The sequence below is a fragment of the Bolinopsis microptera genome, chromosome 11 (genome assembly GCF_026151205.1).
Source record: "Bolinopsis microptera isolate Bmic1 chromosome 11, MBARI_Bmic_1.0, whole genome shotgun sequence".
Classification (NCBI taxonomy): domain Eukaryota; kingdom Metazoa; phylum Ctenophora; class Tentaculata; order Lobata; family Bolinopsidae; genus Bolinopsis; species Bolinopsis microptera.
In genome coordinates, this window is record NC_087082.1 from 17,855,273 (window position 1) to 17,879,672 (window position 24,400).

At 36.3% G+C, this 24,400-nt stretch overlaps 2 protein-coding genes across 2 annotated transcripts in view; one reads left to right on the forward strand and one right to left on the reverse strand.

Annotated features, from left to right (window-relative positions):
• LOC134823189 (polyunsaturated fatty acid 5-lipoxygenase-like) overlaps positions 1-24,400 on the forward strand; it is a 1,185,970-nt gene that overhangs the window by 301,852 nt on the left and 859,718 nt on the right. The gene's annotated exons all lie outside the window — the stretch shown is intronic.
• Positions 1-24,400, reverse strand: part of LOC134823188 (serrate RNA effector molecule homolog A-like) — a 103,749-nt gene that overhangs the window by 64,320 nt on the left and 15,029 nt on the right. The window lies entirely within an intron of this gene.

Sequence of the window (24,400 nt, forward strand, 5' to 3'; positions counted from 1 at the left end):
GAGAAGATTCCTGAGGATTGGTCCAAAGGTGTTATTATCATCGTTGGAAAGAAAGGTGACACCTCTCATTGCGCTAACAACAGAGGCATTACATTAAGATCCACAGCCTCGAAGCTCCTGCAGATGATACTCCTGCGGAGACTTAGCAATGGCATGGAAAAATTCCTCCGGGAGAATCAAAGTGGTTTTAGACAGAATCGCTCATGTATTGACCAGGTTTATTCACTCCGCTGTATTATACACCAATGCATTGAGTATAATATCCCTCTGTATATTAATTTTGTTGATTTCAAAGCAGCTTTTGATTCAATTGACAGGCAGTTGATTTGGAGAAGTATGCAGCACTACGGCTTACCTGACAAGTACATTAGAATTATGAAGGCGTTCTTCACTCACACAGTTAGTGCTGTTAGGGTCAATGGAGAGGTCACAGGTTGGTTTGATGTCAACTCGGGTACTGGGCAAGGTGATATACAGGGACCACCAGTCTTCAACTTTTGTTTGAATTTTTCGGCATACCTTATGGAACTGAACAAGGTCATTAGCAAAGGGGCTTTATTACAGCTGCCAGCCCCCGGGGTAGAAGAGAAACATCTTTTGGACACTGATTACGCTGATGACATGGCCATGTTAGATAACTCAAAAGAGGGGCTGCAGGAAACCACTGACCTTCTCTGCAAATACAGTGCCTATGCGGGTCTGAAGATTAATGCTTGCAAAACACAGAGCATGGTTGTCAGCAAAAGTGCATCGCAGAGGCCGTATTCTAAAGACGACACTATGGACATCAATGTGGAAGGTCTCCCAATACAGCAGGTCAGCAATTTCACTTACTTGGGTGCAATCATCAGTGCGAATGGAACAATTGACAAAGAACTGTCAGCTCGAATTCAAAAGGCCTCTGGGGCATTCTATCAGCTCAGCAGTATATGGTACAGTCGCAACATCAAAACTCCAACTAAAATCAGGATTTACAAAGCGGCTGTTCTTGCACTATACTGCTTTATGGAAGTGAGGTATGGAATACCACACAGACGCAGATGAAAAGATTTGAGGTGTTCCATCATAAATGTCTGAGGAGAATCCTGAAAATAAAATGGTTTTATCATGTATCTAATGCTGATGTACTTAAGCGGGCTAACATCGCCCCTGTTGATACTTTCGTACGAGCAGCTAGACTCCGATGGTTTGGCCATGTGGTGAGGATGCCAGAAGAAAGAATACCCAACTATCTTCTGCACTGGATCCCAAAGCATGGTAAAAGGTCAAGAGGTAGACCTCGGAAAAACTGGTTGTCATGTGTCCGGGAGGATGCAGCAATCTTCACAGGTGTCGATAACATCACGATAGAAGATGCAGAACAACAGGCTACAGACAGGGTTCACTGGAGAGGTCTAATACACCGGAGAAAGGAGTTACTATGTGGTGCAGGCCACTCCAACGACTAGGAGGAGACCTTTTCAAGTACAAGTAAGTACTATGTCGATAAATTAGTTATTTTGCCAACACGGAGCAAATAAAGTTATAATATTTTTTTGTGACGAAATTTACAAATTTTTACCCTGTTCAGGTGTTGAAATTTATCCAATGTTAACATATCACTGCCATATGATAATTTATATGACCGGCGTATGGTTGAAATCTTACTATATATAAAGCGAGACGATATATATATATCTGTGCCATTTTACTGACACCACGGCATCAACTTTAACGCGACTTTCCGCAAAAACCGTAAAAGATATACAACTGGAACTTTTTTGGCTGGGTCAAATGCTTTAATGGCCTTCAAATCAGCATGAAAAAATAAAAAATTGGCCAAGGAATAATGATTTTAGAGCCGAAAATTTGGGCCCCCAAGTGGTGTCAAAAACGCCGATTAAATAGGTAATAATTATTTTAGTATTTTGAGTCTTGACACCGTTTAGGGTTATATTATACGGGTTCCTGCTAGTATTGTTAATTGATTAAGTTGGTATACTAATATTTACTCAATTTCACACATGTTGAGATATCATACAAATTTATGTGACTAAATTTACCTATTTCTGCCTTCTGTATTTGTATAATTGTATTTGCCTATAAAAATGAAATATGTGAACAATTCCAAACACATTCAGCTCACAAAATAATGCTAGACTATTCGGCATTTCTTGTCACGATGTCATAAACATCTCTCATATAAATTTCTTAAATGTGTGACGGAGTTTACATGGTGCTACCATTTGAGGAAAAAAGTCGCTAAATATGTAGATAATAGTCATATACAGCTATTCTATGAATTGTAAATTCGAAAATTTTGTCAAACACGGCAACAAGGGGTCCATATAAAGTCCGTCACCATTTTATAGTGTGACAAAGTTTACAACTCACTGCCGGCCGCATTTAAGCGATATCTTATCGTCTGATAAAGATTTAGTTATGTGACAAAGTTTATCTAGAGGATGAAACGATTATCTTAGGGTTAGAGGGTTTATATAGTTTCATAGTGTGACACATTTTACATCATCGTGCCATTCAGTAGGGTCACTAATATTTACCAATATCCTCAAACTTCAATGAACGTGTCCATATATAAAGCGAGACGATATGTATTTTTAGTGCAAATTTTTGCCTTTACAACATTTAAATATATGCGCTGTTTGCCTTAAGAACGATGCAAAAAAATTGAAATGGAAAAATAATTCGAAAGGATATTAAAAAACAATTGTTACCCTTTTGGTCCTTGTCGAGCATTTCTTTTAAGCCAACACCATACGAGCTTGAGTCATAAAACAGGGCAATGTAGGTCAAATTGAGCTCCGCTAGAAGGTTTTTCAGAGCTATGGCCTGGAGATCATCGATTGGGATTGTCCTGAAGTATATCTATTATTTGCTGCCAATAAAGAAAGTATGTACTTCTGTTATCTGAATGAATGAATTAGATTCATCAGCAAAAAAATACCCTATAATTCACAACACTCTGCTATCAGCTATTAAGTGTTCGGTCATATTATTATTACCGTTGCAAATTCACGATATTTAGTAGATAAAGACCTCGGTCACTAAAAACTTGAAAACTTTTAAACTAAGAAAGTGAAACCCCACCTGAACAAGAAAGGAAAGTAGTAGGTGTCACTGATGGAGGTAGCACTGCTCTGATAAGATATCATGGGGATCTCATACATGGTTGAAGCGTGAGCTGCTATCTTGCTGTTTGAGCTGTAGGAGGCACCCACTATTCCCGATACATTGAACTGGTCCGATTGTATGATCTGGATAGTGATAGGGGTACGGTAATTAAAGTTGGTGTCGCTGTCGTGTAGGTCTAATAATGGTAAACGTCATGTGACATAAGCTTAAGAATATATTATGCATGTATATCAGTTTCAAGGGAAATTCGTCAATGAATTACCCCAAATCTAAAGTGAACAATTTAAAAAAATTATAATATTAATAACAATTATAATTTCATACGGAAGTGAAGTCGTTCAACCAGAAGGCTGTTTCGTAAGTACCGCAAGTGTCTAATTTGATACTCTCTAATTCAAAATTGTAGTCTTGACGTTCATTTATTTTCTCAATTGCGAAGTCCATAGCCAGCATCATATACCATCCGTCACTGCGGAAGAGTTTACAGATTGTTTTTTGATGTTGACGACTGACAAAAGTAGAATAACGTCAATTTTAAATTTTAAAGGAAAAGAATATGGATACATAGTAGTAAAAACACAAAGTAATTAAATTAACGTATTATTATGTATCTTACTTTTCAAACTGCTCGCAAACACCATCATTGGAAGCAGGAGACTTTGGTTCAGAAGCTACGTCTGGGGACACGTGCTTGGACACGGGAAATAATCCAGCTAGCGTGTGCAATGGCTTATTTCTGATGTTCCTTATGAACCTTCTGGGGAGGAAAAAATAGATGATTTATTTATCATTGAATCGTTTGAAAAAACACGAATAGTTAAAACAATTATGATGCCTAATTTGTTTGAAAATCATCATCCATGAGAACCCTACAATAATTATATAATATACATTGTGGTCGGATATCAAGATGTTCTATGAGATAAGAACAACACATCATACCGAGATAAAACATTTATTTGAACACTAAAACGAGGTGTTTAAAGTAAGAAAATTATGGTGCTTACTTGTTGGTTGCTTGTCCGCGATCTAATAGAAATATAAGAACGATCCAAGTATTGATCATGCTGAGAGGAAGTTTAGTTTCAGTTATATTTTAAAATTTAAATCTGAATTTACACAAAACATTAAGAATCTCTTAAGATATCATAATGTTTTAATGGGACCAAAAGGTAATATCCACAGAAAAAAAAAGTTTAAAAGCATTAGCCGTTCAACAGCAACAACTACAAACTCTGGTGAGAAATTTATTACATTAAACACTACCTACCTACTCATGTAACCGTTGCAATTACACTCGAAGTTTATTAGCAGTAAGGGACAATGCGAACAGTTATTACGCCTATAGCAGGCCAATCCTTCATCCAGGGGAAAAATGGGTGGGTGGTGCTACTATCCTCCACTGTTGTTTCTACAAGGTATTTTATGTGCTACACAACGACAGAAATACAGTGAAACCTCTATATACCGGACCTCCTGGCAACAACAGAAAAGAAATGATTGGATCGAAGTCTCGTATGAAGCTTGAAGTGAACAAAAGTAGAAGCTGTTCTTCTGAGTTTCTGTAGAAGTTAAAATGTTATTCATATCCGCATGACAACGAAAGCATTTGGAAAATCTACAATTAATAAGACCCCCATGTGGACATATATCAACAACCATTACTAGTGCTACATTCCCACATTGTTCATGTCCTAGTCATCCAATTAAAAGTGCAATCACTGATCAGTAATTATGGACCTATTTACCGGCTGAATGCAATTTTGTAGAACTTACTAAATATTTACAACCGCGTGAAAGACAGTGTTGTAAAAATGGTTGCTAGCTGCCAACATATCTAATTTGACCTGCAACTGCAGAGTTCGCACAGCGAAGTTACTCACGGGTATCTATAAGATTGTATGCTATACCACGTGACCAGTAATGTACCGTACATTATACACGTGATCATTTCATAATTTAGATTCTTAAACCCAGAAAAGATGGTGATCTTACTACACTAGTGATGACCAGGTTGAATACATGAACACCAACTACTAAAACAGTAATACCAGTGTTGAATCATGACAAACATTACATTAACTACAACATAACAACAGCAGAAGTAGTTGTAGAGACACAGACTTATCATATATCTCGCTACCACTTGCGTATAATATATATATCAGAAGAGCTAAATACTGTTGATATAATCCTATAATCCTATAATCGGGCTGCAGCCTCCAATGGTTATTATAAGCCCAGATCCCCTCCTGCTATAATGAAGTTATCTAGTTACCAGTAAGTAAATACAGCAGGACGTTATACCATGATATGCACGTCAGACAGAGCGAGCTGTCAACCTAATTGTGGCGGATAATCGATACAAATTATCAAATGGTAAGCATTACCGACGATTTTCCACTTCGGTGGAGGTGTCAAGTGGCAGGTGACGGTATGTACTGGATGAGTCGATGAGATCTGCTTTATTTATATCGTCTCGCTTTATAACTATATATAGAAATATGTGCGATATCAATGATATCATCGAGGATGGGGTGCATTAACGGACCTCTATCATGGTGCTAACTAAGATGCAATACCAGGCGCCCTTCTTTACAACCTTAAACACTAAACAGCAATGATACTTATTAAAGGACCAGTTAACTGAAAAAAAAGTTATCCTCATATTTTGACAGATTGTGACAAATAGCAAACTAAGCAACGAGTCGAAATTCCTAAATCTCTAACTGCTCTCTAACGCGTGTAAATAGCGTTTGTATTATTTTGGCGATGACGTCATAAAGTCCCTCTTGCGCGCAGAATAGCTCGTGAGACTGTATTTTACAGGTAAAAATGGACATAATACAATCTTTTCCCCCGAATAACTCGAAAAGTAAGTAATTTAGGGTACATGTTGCTTCATAAGTTGTATATAAACATGGCCATTCTGCACAATTTGCACACATTCAAAAACCTTTAGGGCCTTCATAGCCCAATTAACCAGATACCCATAGTTTTGCATGATTTCTGGAACCGAAAATCAGTTTTTCGCCAATAACTGAAAAAGTAAGCACTTTAAGGCATATGTTTGTTCGTAAGTCATATATTAATATGCTAATTGCGGTTCTTTTGCATCCTGTCTGAAGACTCCATCACGATCATATCGAAAATGGGCTTAGCACCACGCCCAAAATGGTTTTTGGCGAATTTATCGAAAAGTAAGGATTTTAGGCCATGTGTTGCTCAATAACTCCTATATAAACATGCATATGCGGCTTCGTTCAAGCCTATTTTGAAGTCTCTACGACCTTCAGAAGCAAGGAGTCGGTTACGTTATTGGGTCAATATGGGCGTGGCCCTCCTGGGTTTTCTCCACGGTCAAAAAGATGTCTCCAAACGAAAATCGTTTAATCATAACTTCGGGAAGGTCTGTGCAAAGTTTCGTGAGTATTAGAACATTTGCAGGTTCATTTCCATAAATGTCCATAAATGACTGGACTACACAACTTAAGAGTTAACTTTAGAGAAACTCATAAGTCATTTATCTCAAATTAAGCTGTTAGTGTCCATGATCAACCTCTGGCAACAATGTTTTACGTGAAATGTAAAAATCAGGAGTAATATAAAAAAGGTATTTTTAGATTAAAGTGCTAGCTCATAGTTTTAGAATTGTATAGATTAACGTTGGTCATTTAGCCATCTAACAATCGATCGTGCCGTAATATATGGCCAGAGAATAATAGGGTCTTGGAAATTCTATAGTTGTTCAGTGGGTCGATCGACTGAACACGTTTGCACTTGGTATTTAAACTTACCAGTAGTTTATTTATGTTATGCACCGATGATAATGCAATTAGGATAACAACTAGGTAAGCCGGAAGTCTAATTCAAAACACACCTCACACCGTACACACCTCCAATCAGTAATTTTACTATTTGGTAGACCGGGTATTTTGGCGGGAATTCTGTTCCCACGGCACTGTTCTGATAGAAGCTACTTCTACTAATGGTCCCAGAGGAACGGCCGTAAAGTAGCCAGACTTCTTGTCTCCTGTACTGGCAGACACTTGCAGATTAAAGTTAGAAATTTCGCTATGCTATAAATATAATTGCTCTCGGAATTGAACAAACTCCTACTTATCTGTTGTCTGTATCCTTTCTAAATTCGTTAGAGTTTCATGGACTGGGGAAAAAGAATCGGTACAGTCTCCCTGCTTGTGTAATTAAGCAATGAAAACAATCCAAAATTATCACATATGACATAAGTTGTAATAGCAGAAACTTTCTAACCGTACATTCACCCGCCACTGTTCAAGAACCTATATCACTGTTTAAAATCATGACGTGAGCACTGTACATCCAATCAGCTATTCCTTTAGTTAGGATGATAGCCAAAACTATAAGGATTTTGGAGAACTAGGGTAATAGTCATAATTCTAAAATTTGAGTGAGTTACACGTGTTTTATTGACGATGATAAACATTTGTAACGTAAATTACGCTATGCAAGCGCGCACTGAGGGACTTTATGACGTCACGAGGCCACAGCTTATTATTGCAATAACACGCGTTACACGTACGCTAGAGAGTTGGTTCTTTCGGCGATACGATTCTTTACCAGTTTGTCACAGCTGATTTAAATCTTAGCCAAATTGGAGACTACAAATTTTTCAGTTAACTGGTCCTTTAACTTTCCGACAGTAAAGTAAGGGCGTTTCTTTACCAAACAATACACAACTTAATGTACATGAGCCAGCAGCCAGCTAGCTGGTATCCTAGCCACATAATAACAACAACAGCAGCCCCTTTAGGACGAGGGATCTGTGAGGCTAGACATTGGTAATAAGATATTACAGAGCACCTCACTATATGGGGACATGCTCGTTGGGGGTATTCCCCATGTGTTAGTAGTGTCCTTCAGTGTACCCAGCTGTGGGTGGTAGTGTTATGGAACTACCCCTGTTAAGAGGCAGGTGTCTTCATATCCAGTATTGTAAGACTTTGTGGAAAATAATAAGATCATTCAAGTCAAACTTTTGAGACAAAGGAGAAGTCGTGACAAGCTTGCACTTTTTGACATATTGTCTGGTGGATAAACTGCGGCCCTCTTCAGACAGAATCCATTTATAGCTCTCTTTGGTGGGCTTTCTTATTTATCACTAAGTGATTTATTACAAGGGCGCCAGATTATGGAACAATTTTCGAATTGGCTACGAACCAGGGAGAGGTAAAGAGCCCGCGACGTTTCTGATCAATGTCAATATGCATTTCTTCTGGACCATACCAAGTTGTTGGCAGGCTTAGTATAAATTTGGTCGCATGACTATTCCACTTAGTTAGGAGCTAACCATCGACCTCCTAGATCTTTTTCTAACTCTACCATACACAAGAGGAGAGCCATCAAGTTGTATGCGAACTGGAGAGATAAGATGGTTTTCTGAATACAATAGCACTTTAACATTTTGCTGGATGGATCGCATTTTGTTCTTAGTGCCAGTCTGAGAGATAGTCTATATCATTTGTAAATTGTATTATCAGAAGATGGAATGTATTTTTCGCCAGATTTTGGTTTCATCGGCATACAAAACAATATCGTATTATCCGAAAGGCAAGAGGAATTCATTGATAAACAATACAAAAAGTAGGGACCAAGAATAGAGCCCTGGGGACACAGAATTAACTGAGAGGTAGATGACATCTATTTCCAATACCACTCTTTGGTAAGGCTTGAAGGTTATTGGTAAGAAATTTGAGAAAGTGTACCATCATGTTATATAAGGTCTTAGCTTAGAGAAGGTTATATGATTTAACAGATCAATGCACTTAGCTAAATCAAAAATACACACCTGATTGATAATGTTTTCGTTAAGAGACAATGCCAGGCTATCACAAAGTCAACCATATGGTTGTGCATGACTTGTCGCTATAGAAAAACCATGCTGCCTGGGAATCAAGAAGGTATTGGTCAAAGAAAAGCAGTTACGTTTAACAATTGCGCTCAAATAACATTCATGACTAAACCAAGTAAGGGATTATTGGTCTTATAGTTTTTCAACTCACTTTTTTTTTCCCTACCTTTCTTAAATTTTGGGACAACATTGGCAAAGTTTCCATTCTTGTGGAATGTTGGCCGCTGTTGTAAGATCCACGAAAAATGCATGTTAAGAGGCGTAGCTAACCTACGGAACAATTTTGAGAATTTTACCGTGTATGCCATCTGGTCCTGGGATTTATTTGAATTAATATTTAAAGAGCTTACGAAAACATCCCGATGAATCGTAGTCAATATCAAAAATCAAACATCATTGAATAGGAGATGATCAGTGTCATAAAGTGAAGGATCCGAAAAACTGGTTATAAAAAGAAAGATTGAAAACGTTCAGCTTGAGCTATGGGTTTTAACCGAAGCTGTCCAGAATACTAACACAATTAGGAATACGGAGGAGTTAGAATTATACTTATCAGTGACCAAAACTTCTTAGTTATTAGCGCTGGATCATCACTATTGAAAAGATTGTCTCTTTTTTTGGCTGATGAAAGCCTCTTAAAATCTTTAGGCCTAGTAACAATCTTTAACTCATTCAGAAGTAGAACCAGAAATTTTAATTTAGATCTGAGTTTTCCTTTTACGGCATGAAGAAAAAAGTTCACTATCGAACCACGGGGGTTGAAACTCTGATTTAAATAGTTACTTTAGGATATGTATATCAACTAAATTCATAATGAGTCTTTATCTAACTTCCAAGACGAATCAGGATCTAGGGCATTCTAGGATTGCAAATAATCGAGCATAATTCACGAATTAATAGTCAGATTTGCTTTCTTATAATATAGATTTTACGTTTAGGAGTTTCTTGCGGGAAAAGGAGCTTTTAATTTGAAAAAGTGGCAGAAAAGATAGATTGCAACAGGGAATGGGATAACAGAATTCAAGTTATCGTTGTGTTATCATAATTATGAGAAGAATGGTCTATTGTATTACCTCTTTTTTTGGGTGGAGTGATGTGATCAACTGGCGAGAGAGAAAGATCACTGAATGTTCTATGAAGGATTGACTCAATTGAGTACGGTACTGGATGAAGATAGCCTAAGTTGTTTGCGGGGAGATTAAAATCACCAATACATAAGATTTTAGGGGGGATTCTTTTTGGAAATAGCTTGCGATATAACTAACTATGACATCATGATTAGGTAACCAAGAGTTCTACTCTTAACAAGTACAGATTCAATACTCTCTTGTTGGAAAAGCAATTTTAAACGGCAAGCATTTCTGCATCTAGGCTAACTTGGTAGTCGGGTTGTAGTGGCATCGAGATTCAGACCGAACAGCCAAAAGAACACCACCTCCTCACCCCCCCCAACAACCCACCCTCCTTTTTCCTAAAACTTTTTAGGGTTATTAGGATCTTGAGGATGGAGTCTTTCTCGTGCGTCATTGCGGTAGATTTCATATTGAGAAGAAGGAAAGATTTCGTTGCTAGAAATAGATTTTTTGAGCCAAGTCTCATTTAGGGCAATTTGTCAGGTGCTCTATGTTAGCAAAGGATTGAAGTTCGGTATTCTTTTACATCAAGAAGGGGATGGGACGGAGCTTAGGTTACTGAAAGGAAATAAGACCTTGGACATTTTGGTTAGGGAGTATTGATAGGGAGTTGGACCTGATTTAAGCATAGAAGGATTAAAAAAGGTTATCAAAGAAGTTAGGAGAGAAACCAAAGAATGAATAAAGATACTAGACGCCGAGGCGGCTGGAATTATTGATCTATTCATCTTACCAGGGAGAAGAATTTTTTATAAACTTGAGGAGATAATTACAAAGAAAAGTTTCATGTGGGAGCAAGCAAGAAATGTATAAGATAAGTGGGGCTGTCAGGGAGTAGCGAGGAATGAATATTAGAATTAGGGGAATTACGGTGTTCATGGACCTAGTCGTGGCAGAGAAGAATTGGGAGAGGTAAGGTAATGATGAGAGATTAGAAGAGAAACATATGATTATGATAATTGTAGTTGATGTGTTGGGTTGATGGAGAATTAAATGTGTAAATTTTGTTAGGTATAAAGTGTTGATATGTATATGAGCATTTCTTGACTGTGTACGAGGACTTTTGCATGCTAACAACCTACTCTAAGTCTAATACGATTCATTGTCTAACATATGGTAAAATGGGCCGTGACGAATGTACCTGAAATAGGTGCCCTTAAATTTGAGTAAAAGATTAAATCAGAGTTTTGTTTGAGTTTTAATTTTGGCAACGTTTTAATCAAATATTAAATGAAAGAAAAGATCAAAGATTTAAATTCCAGAAGATTATTTACAACCCTGTCAAAACTGTGGTCGTTTACAACTAAACTTAGCCAAGTGGACAGTAAACCTATTTCTCATGTTGAGATGAAGCAATCATGGTATAGGGAAGTTCATTAACATGATTAAAAGTCTCGAGTTAAAAGTTTGAGAAACTGTCTAGGAACACGGCAATTATTCTTTAGGCATAGTCTTTAAGTAGATTGTTAAAATTAGAACATTCTTTGCTAGTTAGATATTAAACACTTAATTGGAAAGAAAACTTTGGACAATTATAATTGCAGCGGGAAATATACGCTTAGTGGTGTCAATTAATTCATAAGATACTCCTTAGAAACTGAACCCCATACTTAGATGTGTTAATGTCATTAGTACCAACACTCAAATAATTTTTCAATATCGTCAGGCATTCTGCAGCTGCATTGAGTTTTATGAAATGATCGTAGGAGCTTGTAAGGAAAAACATGGATTCTATTAATTTAATATGTTATTCTGACATGATGATCTGCATTTTGACATGAAATCTCTGAGTTTGTAGTAATCGGTGTTTTATTATATATATATATATATATTATATTATATACATATATGTATATATATATATATATATATATATCTATTATCTATATTTTAAACTTGACGAAATTTCCCCGGCAGGGGACCATAGAAGAAAAAATACACCGCAAAATCGACCTCAAAATGGACCTATGGTGATGCAAAACCAGTCGCAAATGGGTTGAAACCTCGCCATTTTTTAGCAGGTTGTGAAAAAGGATAGGCTGGCTATAGCATTCTTAGATTTTTGAGTTAGGCTTTAGATTTTTTAATTAACGTCGGAAGTGAGGTTAAATAATCGTTAGAATAATGGCGTTATTTAAGCAAATGGTTTACTGCGCTGTTTCGTGAGCAACGTTAAATTGCACGTGCGCGAGCAACAACAGATTAACACGCGCGTTGTTATGCTGTATGCTACGTCATAATTTCAAAACTAGCTAACATTTACGCTCACGCTATGACTTTTATACTTTGTTTGTGTTTGGTATTGTTTGATTTGGGCCAGGTTTTGTAAAAAGTATCGTTTTGGGGAATCGAATACTAACAACGCTGTCGCTTTGTTAGATAATTCCATTATGTCGACAGCCGTTGTTAGTATTCGGATTCCAAAACGATACTTTTTACCGGCATCAAAATACCAAATCACAAACAAAGTTATAAGAAGTCCATAAGGTGAGCGTAAATTGTGAGCTAGTTTTGAAATTTTGACGTTGCATTCAGCATAACACGCGCGTTGTTAATCTGTGGTTGCTCGGCACGTGCATTTTATCGTTGCTACGCAACAGCGCAGTAAATACCTTTGCTAAAATTATCCGCAATTATTCTAAACGATTATTTAACTCACTTCCGACGTTAAGTATAAAAAAATCTAATGCCTAAATCAAATTTCTAGATTGTATCGCTATTCTATCCTTTTTCTACAACCCTGCTAAAAATGGCGAGGTTTCAATCCATTTGCGAGATGGGTTTGTGGATCACCAGAGGTTCTTTTTGAGGTCGATTTTCGGTGTTTTTTAATCTATGTCCCCGTTGCCGGGGAAAATTTGCTTCAAGTTTAAAATATAATATGATATATATATATATTTATTCTCAATATATATACATATATATATATATATATATATATTTATATATTATATATAATGAAAACTAACGATTCTACAAACTCGTAGGTTTCATGCTATATGCAAACATCAGATGTCAGAATAACTTATTAAAATAATAATTCTTGTTTTCCTTACAAGTCCTTCATCATTTCATAAATTCATGAGTGCAGAAGCTGACGCTATTGAAAAAAATATATTGAGTGTTGGTACTAATGACATTAAAATTTAAGTATGAGGGGGATGTTCAGTTCCATAGGAAGTTTTCTTTTACTGAATTAATTGACACACTAAGCTGTTATTTCCCGCTGCAATTTAATTGTCATGTTGTCTTCCTATTAAGTGTTTATATTCCTACATAGCAAAGAATGTTCTAGATTTTAACTAATCTACTTAAAGGACCTTATGCTAATGACTAATGCGTGTTCTAGACTGTTTCTCAAAATTTTTAATCGAGGGGAACTTTTGATCATGTTAATGAAACTTCTATACATGATAGGCTTCCATCTACAACATGAGAGGAGTAGGTTTACTGTCACTTGGTTAAGTTTGTTTTGTAACGAACTAACAGTTTTGACAGGGTTGTAAAATAATCTTTTTGAATTTAAAGCTTTGATCTTTTCTTTCATTATATATTTGAATTAAGACGTTGCGCGAAAATTAAAAACTCAAAAAATTCTGATTTAATCTTTTTCTCAATTGATGCCTCCTATTTCAGGTAATTCGGTTCACTGCCCATTTTTCATATGTTAGACATGAATTCGTTTAGACTTAGAATAGGTCTTTTTGCATGCAAAAAGGCCTCGTACACAGTCAAGAAATGCACATTTACATATCAACACGGTTTAATACTAACAAAATTTACACATTTAATTCAACATGCACCCACACATCAACTTACAATTATCATAATATATGTTTCTCTTCTATTCTTCATCTATGACTTACCTACTCCCAATTACTTCTCTCCACGACTTGTCATGAACACCGTAATTCCCCCTAGATTCTATATTCATTCCTCTCTAATCATTGACAGCCCACGTTATCGTATTCCCATTTCTTGCTTGCTCCCACATCAAACTTTCTTGTAATTATCTCCTATGGTTTATAAGAATGTTCTTCTCCCTGTAAAGATGAATAGAGTCAGAAGTATTCTGCCGCCTCAGGGGTCTAGTATCTTTATTCAGTCTTTGCGGTTTTCTCTATTACTTTCTTTTGATACTCTTGTAATCCTTCTATGCTTATTCCAGGTCCCACTCCCTTTCTATACTCTACCTCAAAAATGTCCAGGTCTATTTCCTTCAGTAACCTAAGCTAACTCCCTTCACCTTCTGGATGGTAATAAAGATTTCGAACTTCATCCTTTGCTAATTGAGCAGCCTGAATATTTGCCCTATTGAGACTTGCTCAAAAAATCTATTTTAGCAACGAAATCTTTCCTTCTTCTCAATATGAAATCTTCGCAATGACCGCACGAGGAAAGATCATCCTCAAGATCCTAATAACCCTAAACATGTTTAGGGGAAAATGGAGGTGGTGTTCTTTTTGGCTGTCGGTCTGATTCATGGCCACTACAACCCGACTACAGTTAGCTAGGTGCAGAAATGCTTGACCGTTTAAAATTCTTTTAATAACAAAGAGAGTATTGTAATTGTACTTTGTTATTGAGTAGGAAAACTCTTGGGTTACCTAATCATGATGTCATAGTTAGTTATATTCGCAAGGCTAGTTTCTAAAAAGAATCCCCCTATAATCTATGTTATGGGTGTTTTTAATCATCCCCCATAAGCCTGGCTATCTTCATTCCAGTACCGTACCTATTGAGCAAATCTTCATAGATTCTTTCAGTGATCTTTCTCTCTCCCAGTTGATCACATCACCCACCCATAAAGTGGTAATACATTAGAATTCTTCTCAGTAATTATGATAACACAATCGATAACTTGATTGTCTGTGAGCCTCATTCCGTGTGCAAATTGATCATTTTCCTGTCACTTTTTCAATTAAAAGCTCTTTTCCGCAAGGAAAACTCCTAACGTAAAAATCTATAATTATAAGAAAAGCAAACTGGACATGATTAATCGTGAATTTGCGTGATCGATTAATAGGCAAGTCTAGAATGACATAGATCCTGATTCGTCTTGGAAGTTTAGTTTAAAGACTGCATTATGAATTTAGTTGATATACATATTCCTAAGTAACTATTAAATCTGAGTTTCAACCCCGTGGTTCGATAGTGAACTTTTTTCTTCATGCCGTAAAAAGGATAAGATACTCAGATCTTAAATTTAAAAATTTTGGTTCTATTTTGATGAGTTAAAGGGTTTGTTTACTAGCCGTAAAGATTTTAAGTGCTTTCCATCAGCCAAATAAGGAACAATCTTTTCAATAGTGTTTGATCAGCGCTATTAACTAAGAGTTTTTGGTCACATGTTTAAGTATAATTTTACTCATCGTATTCCTATTGTGTTAGTTATTCTGGACAGCTTCGGTTTCAATACCAAAGATAAGCTGTCATCTTTTCATCTTTGCTTTTATAACCAGTTTTCGGATCATTCACTTTATGACACTGATTTCTATGTCAATGATGTTGGTTTTGATATTGACTTCGATCATCGGGATGTTCGTAAGCGTCTTTCAAATATTATTCAAATTAAAGCCTGGGACAGTGGAATACACGGTAAAATTCTCAAAATTTGTTCCGTAAGGGTTTAGCTTACCTCTAACATGCATTTTTCGTGGATCTTACAACAGAGGCTACATTCACAAAGAATGGAAACTTGCAAAGGTTGTCCCAATATTTATGAAAGGGTAGAAAAAGTGAGGTTGATAACTTATTGACCAATATCCCTTACTTGTTTAGTCATGAAGTTTTTGAGCGAATTGTTAATGTAAACTGCTTTCTTTGACAAGTACCCTTCTTGATCCAAGGCAGATGGTTTTCTAGAGCACAAGTCATGCACAACCAATATTGGTTGTCTTTTGTGATAGCCATGGCTTTGTCTTTAACGAAAACATTATCAATCTTGTTGTGTATTTTGTGTTTGCTAAGGCATTTGTTCTGTATCATGTAGCTTCTTCATATAGACTAAAAGACTTATATTACATTGAATGGTTCACTTCTCAATTTTTACCAATTACTTCAAGGCGTTACAAAGAGTGGTTATTGGTAATGAGATGTATCTACCTCTCTCAGTTTAATTCTGGTGTCCCACAGGGCTCTTTCTTGGTCCCTTATTTTTGTATTGTTTATCAATGATATTCCTCTTGGCCTTTGGAAATACTGATTATTGTTTTGTATTGCGTGATACAAAAATCTGGCGTAAAATACTTTCATTTCTGATAATACTAATTTACAAATGGATATAGATATCTCTTGACTGGGCACTAGCAACAAAGCGATTCATCCAGCAAAATGTTTAAGTTGCTATTGTTTCATGAAAACCATCTTTATCTCCTCCATTTTCGCATACCAATCTTGATGGCTCTCTCTTGTGTATGTAGTGTTAGAAAAAGATCTTGGAGTCGGATGTTACTCCTAAAGCTCTAAGTTGGAATAGTCAGTGCACAGAATTTATTACTAAGGCCTGCCAACAACTTGTAATGGTCTGAGAGATGGGCCCTATTGTCATTGATCAGAAAAGAAACGTCGACGGGCGCTTTACCTCTCCTGGTCCGTTTGCCAATTCGAAAAATTGTTTCATAATCTGGGCGCCCCTGGAATAATGCACTTAGTGATATATTAGAAAAGTCTCAAAAGAGAGCTATTAAATGATTCTGTTCTGAGAGGGCCGCAGTCTATCCACATGAGCAATTTGTCAATAAAAGTTGCAAGCTTGTCGACATTCTCACGTTGTCTCAAAAGTTTGACTTGAATGATCTTATTTTTTTCACAAAGTCTTACCAATTTAATTCCTGTATCACTGCCTCAATAATCTCTCTTTATATCAGGCACTTCTCGACTAAGACGTGGCACTCGACGTCTGTCTATTGTGTCATACAATTTTACTAAGTTAAGTCAGAATTCACACACCACATGTACCTCAAATAGCCCACTGGCAAAATCATTTTTTACAGAACACCATATACTGTGGAATGGACTCTTTACAGGTAAGGGACGATTGTGTCTACTAGTCTTTTCAAAAGATGAGGTCACTAAGCATCTTGGAAATGTTTATTGGATAGTGAAACAACAGTCTCGCCTAGTCGCTTTGCTCCCCATATTATTATTATTTTTGTTATATTAATTTTTTTTATCTACCTTCTATACTTTCAACATTTTCACACTTCACCCGCACACTTCTAACACATTTATGACCTTTCAATCCTTGTATCTAAGTTTCTGGGATTTGAGTATTTGAAATAAAATTTTGACTTATATCCACTGTTATTCACATGGAATTGGTTTGTTATTAATAGTTTTTCATAAATTTTTGGATTTAGATTAATTCGATGTAATGGGTTCCAAGTTACTGCGGACATAGTTCACTATGTGTTACCGTTGTTTGTGTTGCCCATCATATCTTTACAGATGGGGGCGATATTTTGAACGATTCTATTTATATTTCATCTATGCTGTACCTGTAAATTGAAAAGTATTTACTAAAAAAAAATAAAATTTACTTAACTTAACTAAATCAAAAAAAATCAAACGAAAACGACAACTCGAAATTGAAACGAAAATGAAATACAAGAACATAAACAAAAACTAAAATTAAATTAAAATTACTAAAGCTTTCTTCTGCATAACCTTTTTGGTGTGCTCCATTTAACTTAGAGTTCCCTCCTCCTATTAATAGATTGCCATCTTTATTTAAAATAATATAAAGTTTTTCAGTAAGCAGAGATGACAATCTTTCGTAACCACTGCTACGATGAGATGTTTGATTATTTTACAAGATATTTTATATGGTGTTGTTTATCTTTCAACTCACTTATTTTTTAGATAGTTCGTTTGATTCGTAGCTTCTCGAGTTTGAAAGGCTTGTGTGTGACACTGAAAGGGTTCTTAAAAAGTGTTTTCAGTAAGCAATATATTTGTGCTCTTTCTTTCCATTTTTCCTGAATAGTTGCTTCATATATCATGCTGCTTCAGGCAATTGTCGTTCAGTGGGCAAATTTCCGGTTTCTGCAATTGCAGTTTTCGATTTAATTGTAGGTTCCTTTCTGAGCTTGGTTGTCTGCGGTGTCGCTAATATGGATCCCTACGTTGGGTAGGCACTGTCTGATAGCTTAATTGTGTTTCTGTTGAAACATTTTGTGGAAATGGTGTCCTCTGGGGAAGTGCTCTTGCTTTTCATTTTCCATGAATAGTTGCTTCATATATCACTGCTGCTTCAGGCATGTCCGTTCAGTGGGCACATTCGGCTTTCTGCAAATGTATCAACAAATAGGCAAGAGATTCTCCGATTATAGAAAGCACTTCCCCAGTGGACACCAATTTCACAACATGTTCAACAGAAACACATTAAAGCTATATACAGTTGCCTACCCAACGTAGGATCATCTTAGCGAGCACCAGAACCAAGCCTCAGAAAGAACTACAATTAATCGAAAACGTGCATTGCAGAAAGCCGGAAATGTGCCACTGAACGGACATGCTGGAAGCAGCAGTGATATTTGAAGAAACTATTGCGTGGCAAATGAAAAGAAGAGCACAAAATATATTTGGCTTACTGAAAACACTTTTAAGACCCGTTTAGTTCACACACAAGTCTTGCAAACTCGAGAAGCTACGAAATCAGACGGGCTATCTAAGAAAATATGGGAGTTAAAAGATAATACAAAACACATATAAAATATCTTGAAAATAATGAACATGCTCATCCGTACAAGGGGGGTACGAAAGATTGCTCTCTGCCTTACTGAAAAACTTTTTATTATTTTAAACTAAAGATGGCAATCTATTAAATAGGAGGAGGGAACTTCATAAGTAAAAATGTAGGCACACCAACAAGTTTATTGAAAGTAATGCTTTTTGGAATTTTATTTTAATTTTAGTTTTGTTTTGTATTTCATTTTCGTTTCAATTTCGTTTCGTTTCGTTTGATTTGTTTTTGATTTAGTTAAGTTAAGTTAATTTTTATTTTTTTTATTAAATACTTTCAAATTTTACAGGAGTACAGCTTGATGAATATAAAATTGAATCGTTCAAAATATCGCCCCATCTGTAAAATATGATGGGCACCCAGAATACACGGTAACATAGTGAACTATGTCGCAGTAACTTGGACCATTACATGAATTAATTAAATCAAAAATTTATGAAAAAAATTTAATACAAACAATCCTGTGAATAACTGTGGATATAGAGTCAAATTTTGTATTTCAATAACGTCAATTTCAGTACATTACGATACAGGTTGAAATGGTCATTAATGTGTGAGATGGAGTGCGGGTGAAGTGTGTTTTGAGTTGAACAGTATAGGACGGTAGATAAAAAAAAATTAATAAAACAAAAATAATATTAATATGGGGAGCAAAGAGACTAGAGGTGCTAGACTGTTGTTTCACTATCAATAAACATTTCCATAGATGCTTAGGACCTCCGCTTTGAAAAGACTAGTAGACACAATCTGTCTTACCTGTAAAAGGGAGTCCATTCCACAGTATATGGGTTCTGTAGAAAATGATTGTTGCCAGGGCTATTTTGAGGTTTGTGGTGTGTGAATTCTGACTTAACTTGGTAAAAGTGATGTCCACAATAGACAGATTGTCGAGGGCGGCAACGTCTTAGTCGAGAAGTGCCCTGATATAAAGTGAGATAGTGAGGCAGTGATACAGGAATTAAATGTTAATGAACTTTGGTGGGAAAAACTAGATCATTCAAGTCAAACTTGAGACAAAGGAGATGTGACAAGCTTGCATTTTTTGACTATTGCTCAGGTGGATAACTGCGGCCCTTTCAGACGAATCATTTAATAGCTCCTCTTTTGGAGACTTTCTAATTGATCATAAGGTGATTTATTACAAGGGCGCCAGCTTATTGGAAAACAATTTTCGAATTGCTACGACCAGGAGAGGTAAAGCGCCCGGCGACGTTTCTGATTAAAAGTCCAATATGGCCTTCTCTTTCTGACCATTCCAGTTGTGGCATGGCCTTAGTTTAAATTCTGGTCGCACTGACTATTCCACATTAGCTTAGGAGTAACATCGACTCAGATCTTTTTCTAACTCTACTACACAAAGAGGAGAGTCCTCTAAGATTGTATGCGAATGAGGAGATAAGATGGTTTTCCTGAAACAATAAGCACTTTACATTTTGCTGGATGGAATCGCATTTTGTTTCTTAGTGCCCAGTCAGAGAGATCAGTCTATATCCATTTGTAAATTAGTTTTTCTGAGATGAATGTATTTTACGCCAGATTTTTGTTCATCGGCATACAAAAAATTTCAGTATTATCCGATAAGCCAAGAGGAATATCATTGATAAACAATACAAAAAGTAAGGGACCATGAATAGAGCCCTGGGGACACCAGAATGAACTGAGGGTAGATGAATCTCATTACCATAACCACTCTTGGTAACGGCCTTGAAGGTTATTGTAAGAAATTTGAGAAGTGTACCATCAATGTTTAAATAAGGTCTTTAGCTTATGAAGAAGGATAATCATGATTTCAGAATCAAATGCCTTAGCAAAATCAAATACACAACATGATAGATAATGTTTTCGTTAAGAGACAATGCAAGGCTTCACAAAAAGTCAACCATATTGGTTGTGCATGACTTGTGCTTAGTAAACCATGACTGCCTGGATCAAGAAGGTACTTGTCAAAGAAAGGCAGTTTACGTTTTAACAATGCGCTCAAAAACTTTCATGATAAACAAGTATGGGATATTGGTCTATGTTTTCACCTCCTTTTCTTCCTTTCTTAAATTTGGGACAACATGCAAGTTTCATTCTTGTGGAATGTTGCCGCTGTTGTAAGATCCTCGAATAATGCATGTTAGAGGGGAAGCTAAACTACGGAACAATTTTTGAGTATTTTACCGTGTATGCCATCTGGTCCTGGGCTTTATTTGAATTAATATTTGGAAAGAAGCTTACGAACAGTCGTGATCGAAGTCAATATCAAATCACAACATCATTGACATAGGAGATATCAGTGTCATAAAGTGAAGGATCGAAAAATGGTTTATAAAGAAAAGAATTGAAAAGGTTCAGCTTGGCTTTGGGTTTGACCGAAGCTGCAGAAGAACTAACACTTAGGAATACGGCCAGGAGTTAGATTTATACTTAACAAATGTGAACAAAAACTTTTAGATATTAGCGCTGGATATCTCTATTGAAAAGATTGTCTCTTTTTTGGTGATGAAGCCTCTTAAATCTTTACGGTAGTAACAAACTTTAACATCAGAAATAGAACAGAATTTTAAATTTAGATCTTTGGGGGAGGGGGTCTATTCCTTTTTACGGCATGAAGAAAAAAGTTCACTATCGACCACGGGGTTGGAAAACTCTGATTTAAATAGTTACTTTAGGAATATGTATATCAACGAATTTTCATATGCAGTCTTTAACTAACTTCCAGACGAATCAGATCTAGGTTTTAGGAATTGCAATTAATCCGAGCATAATTCACGATTAATCATGTCCCTGTTTGTTTCTTAATTATAGATTTTACGTTTAGGAGTTTTCTTGCGGGAAAAGGAGCTTTTAATTGAAAAAGTGACAGGAAAATGATCAGAATTTGCACACGGATGAGGATCACAGACATTCAAGTTATCGATTGTGTTATCATAATTACTGAGAGAAGTCTAATGTATTTACACTTTTATGGGGGGTGATGTGATCAATGGGAGAGAGAATGATCACTGAAAGTATCTATGAAGGTTTGCTCAATTAGGTCGGTATTGGATGAAGATAAGCAGTCTGTATGGGAGAGATTAAAATCACCATAACATTGATTTTAGGGGGAGTCTTTTTGGAAACTAGCTTAGAATATAACTACTATGACATCATGATTAGGTAACCATGACTTCCTACTCTTAAACATGTACTGATTTACAATTCTCTCTTTGTTAGATAAGCAATTTTATAAGGCAAGCATTTTCATGCACCTAGGCTAACTGGTTAGTTCGGGGTTGTAGTGGCATGAGATCAGACCGAACAGCAAAAGAACACCACCTCATTTTCCTAAAACTTTTTAGGGTTATACTGGATCGTGAGGATGAGTCTTTCTCGTGCAGGTCATTTGCGGATGATTTCATATTGAGAAGAAGGAAAGATTTCGTTGCTAGAAATAGATTTTTTGAGCCAAGTCGCATTTAGGGCAATTATGTCAGGCTGCTCGATGTTAGCAAAGGATGAAGTTCGAAATACTTTTACATCAAGAGGGGATGGGAGGAGCTAGGTTACTGTAAGGACTAAGACTTGGACTTTTGTAGAGTATAGATAGGAGTTGGGACCTGATTAAGCATAGAAGGATTAACAAGAGTTATCTAAAGAAGGTAGAGAGAAACCCAAAGAATGATAAAGTTACTAGAGCCTGAGGCGGCTGGAATACTTGACCTTATTCATCTTACCAGGGAGAAGAACATTTCTAATAAACCATGAGGAGATAATTACAAAGAAAAGTTTTGATTGTGGGAGGCAAGCAAGAAATGGTATTAAGATACGTGGGTGTCAAGGAGTAAGAGTAGGAATGAATTATTAGAATTAGGGGGAATACGTGTTCATGAGACTAGTCGTGGAGAGAAGAATTGGGAGAAGGTTAAGTCATGATGGAGAATAGAAGAGAAACATATGATTATGATAATTGTAGTTGTGTGTGGGGTGCATGGAGGAATTAAATGTGTAATTTTGTAGTATAAAGTGTTGATATGTATATGTGTTTTTGACTGTGTACGAGGCCTTTTGCATGCAAAGGTCCTATTATAAGCTAAACGAGTTCATTTGTCTTCACATATGGAAAAATGGGCAGTTGACCGAAAGTACCCTGAATAGGAGGCATAAATTGAGATAAAGCTTAATCAGAGTAATTTGTTTGTTTTAATTTTATGGGAACGTCTTAATCAAAATATTAAATTGAAGAAAAGATCAAAGAGTTAAATCCCAGTAGATTATTTACAACCCTGTCAAAACTGTGTTCGTTTAAAAACTTAAGCCAAGTGGACAGTAAAACCTACTCATCTCATGTTGAGATGAAGCATTATGGTATAGAAGTTCATTACATGATCTAAAGTCTCGAGTTAAAAAGTTTGAGAATACAGTCTGGAAACAGCAATTATTTCTTTAGCATAAGTCTTTAAGTAGATTGTTAAATCAGAACATTCTTTGCTATGTAGGAATATATATAGCACTTAATAGGAAGTCAACATTGGACAATTATAATTGCAGCGGGAATACTGCTTAGTGGGGTCAATTAATTCAGTAAGATCTTCCTAAGGAACTGAACCCATACTTAGAATGTTTAATGTCATTAGTCCAAACTCAATATAATTTTTTCAATATCGTTGCTTTCGCGCTTGCATGAGTTTTATGAAAATGATTGAAGGAGCTTGTAAGGAAAACATGGATTTATAAAAGCAGCTTCAATACGTGCTCCATCTGTAAACTCCCATGAATCTGGTTTGAATCTACTACTGGAGGGCACAGAATCAATTGGATGCCCCTCACGTAGCAGGTCTGTTTTTTCAATTTCAAAGCTTCCATTTAAAACCTCCATACCAGTTTCATTGAGCTGTTTCAGAATGATTTCACCAGTTTCATTTGCTCTGGTCATAGTGCTGATAACTAAATCAGAATATTTTACACCCAACTTAGCAAGATGCTTACCAGTGCACTCAGCTTGTTGACGACCCAGCTCAGTGAGAATTTTCTCTTTATCATGCTGTTTATCTAGTTCATACTGACCATGTCTAATGAGATATAGGGTCCGTCTGGTGGCTGATTTTCTTTTCTCAAGATCCTCATCTGGTGAGTTAGGTTTAACAAGAGATGATGGCTGGCGGAAGTCCCAATTGTAATCCCATGCTTTTGATTTGCACTTTGCATGAACGCTAAGAGCAGACACTGTTCCAGCTACTGAAGCAAGACAAACTATTGCTGCTTTCTTCATGGTGCCTTATAGTAATAAGTTATATTATTATAAGGAAACATTTTCAAGAGTTTTTACTGTGATGACACAAAATTTACTCATGTATCAGATCATTTCTAAGTCAACAAAATTACACTTTGGCTACCCAAAACATCTGTCTAGCCTAGAGCCCTGGACCTGGCCCCTGAGAGCAAATTTCTTATAGCTAGTAATTTGGGTAATCAATCTCATTATTATTATTAAATCTAAAATAGCTAATAATTTAATAAATTATTAACAGGCCCCTT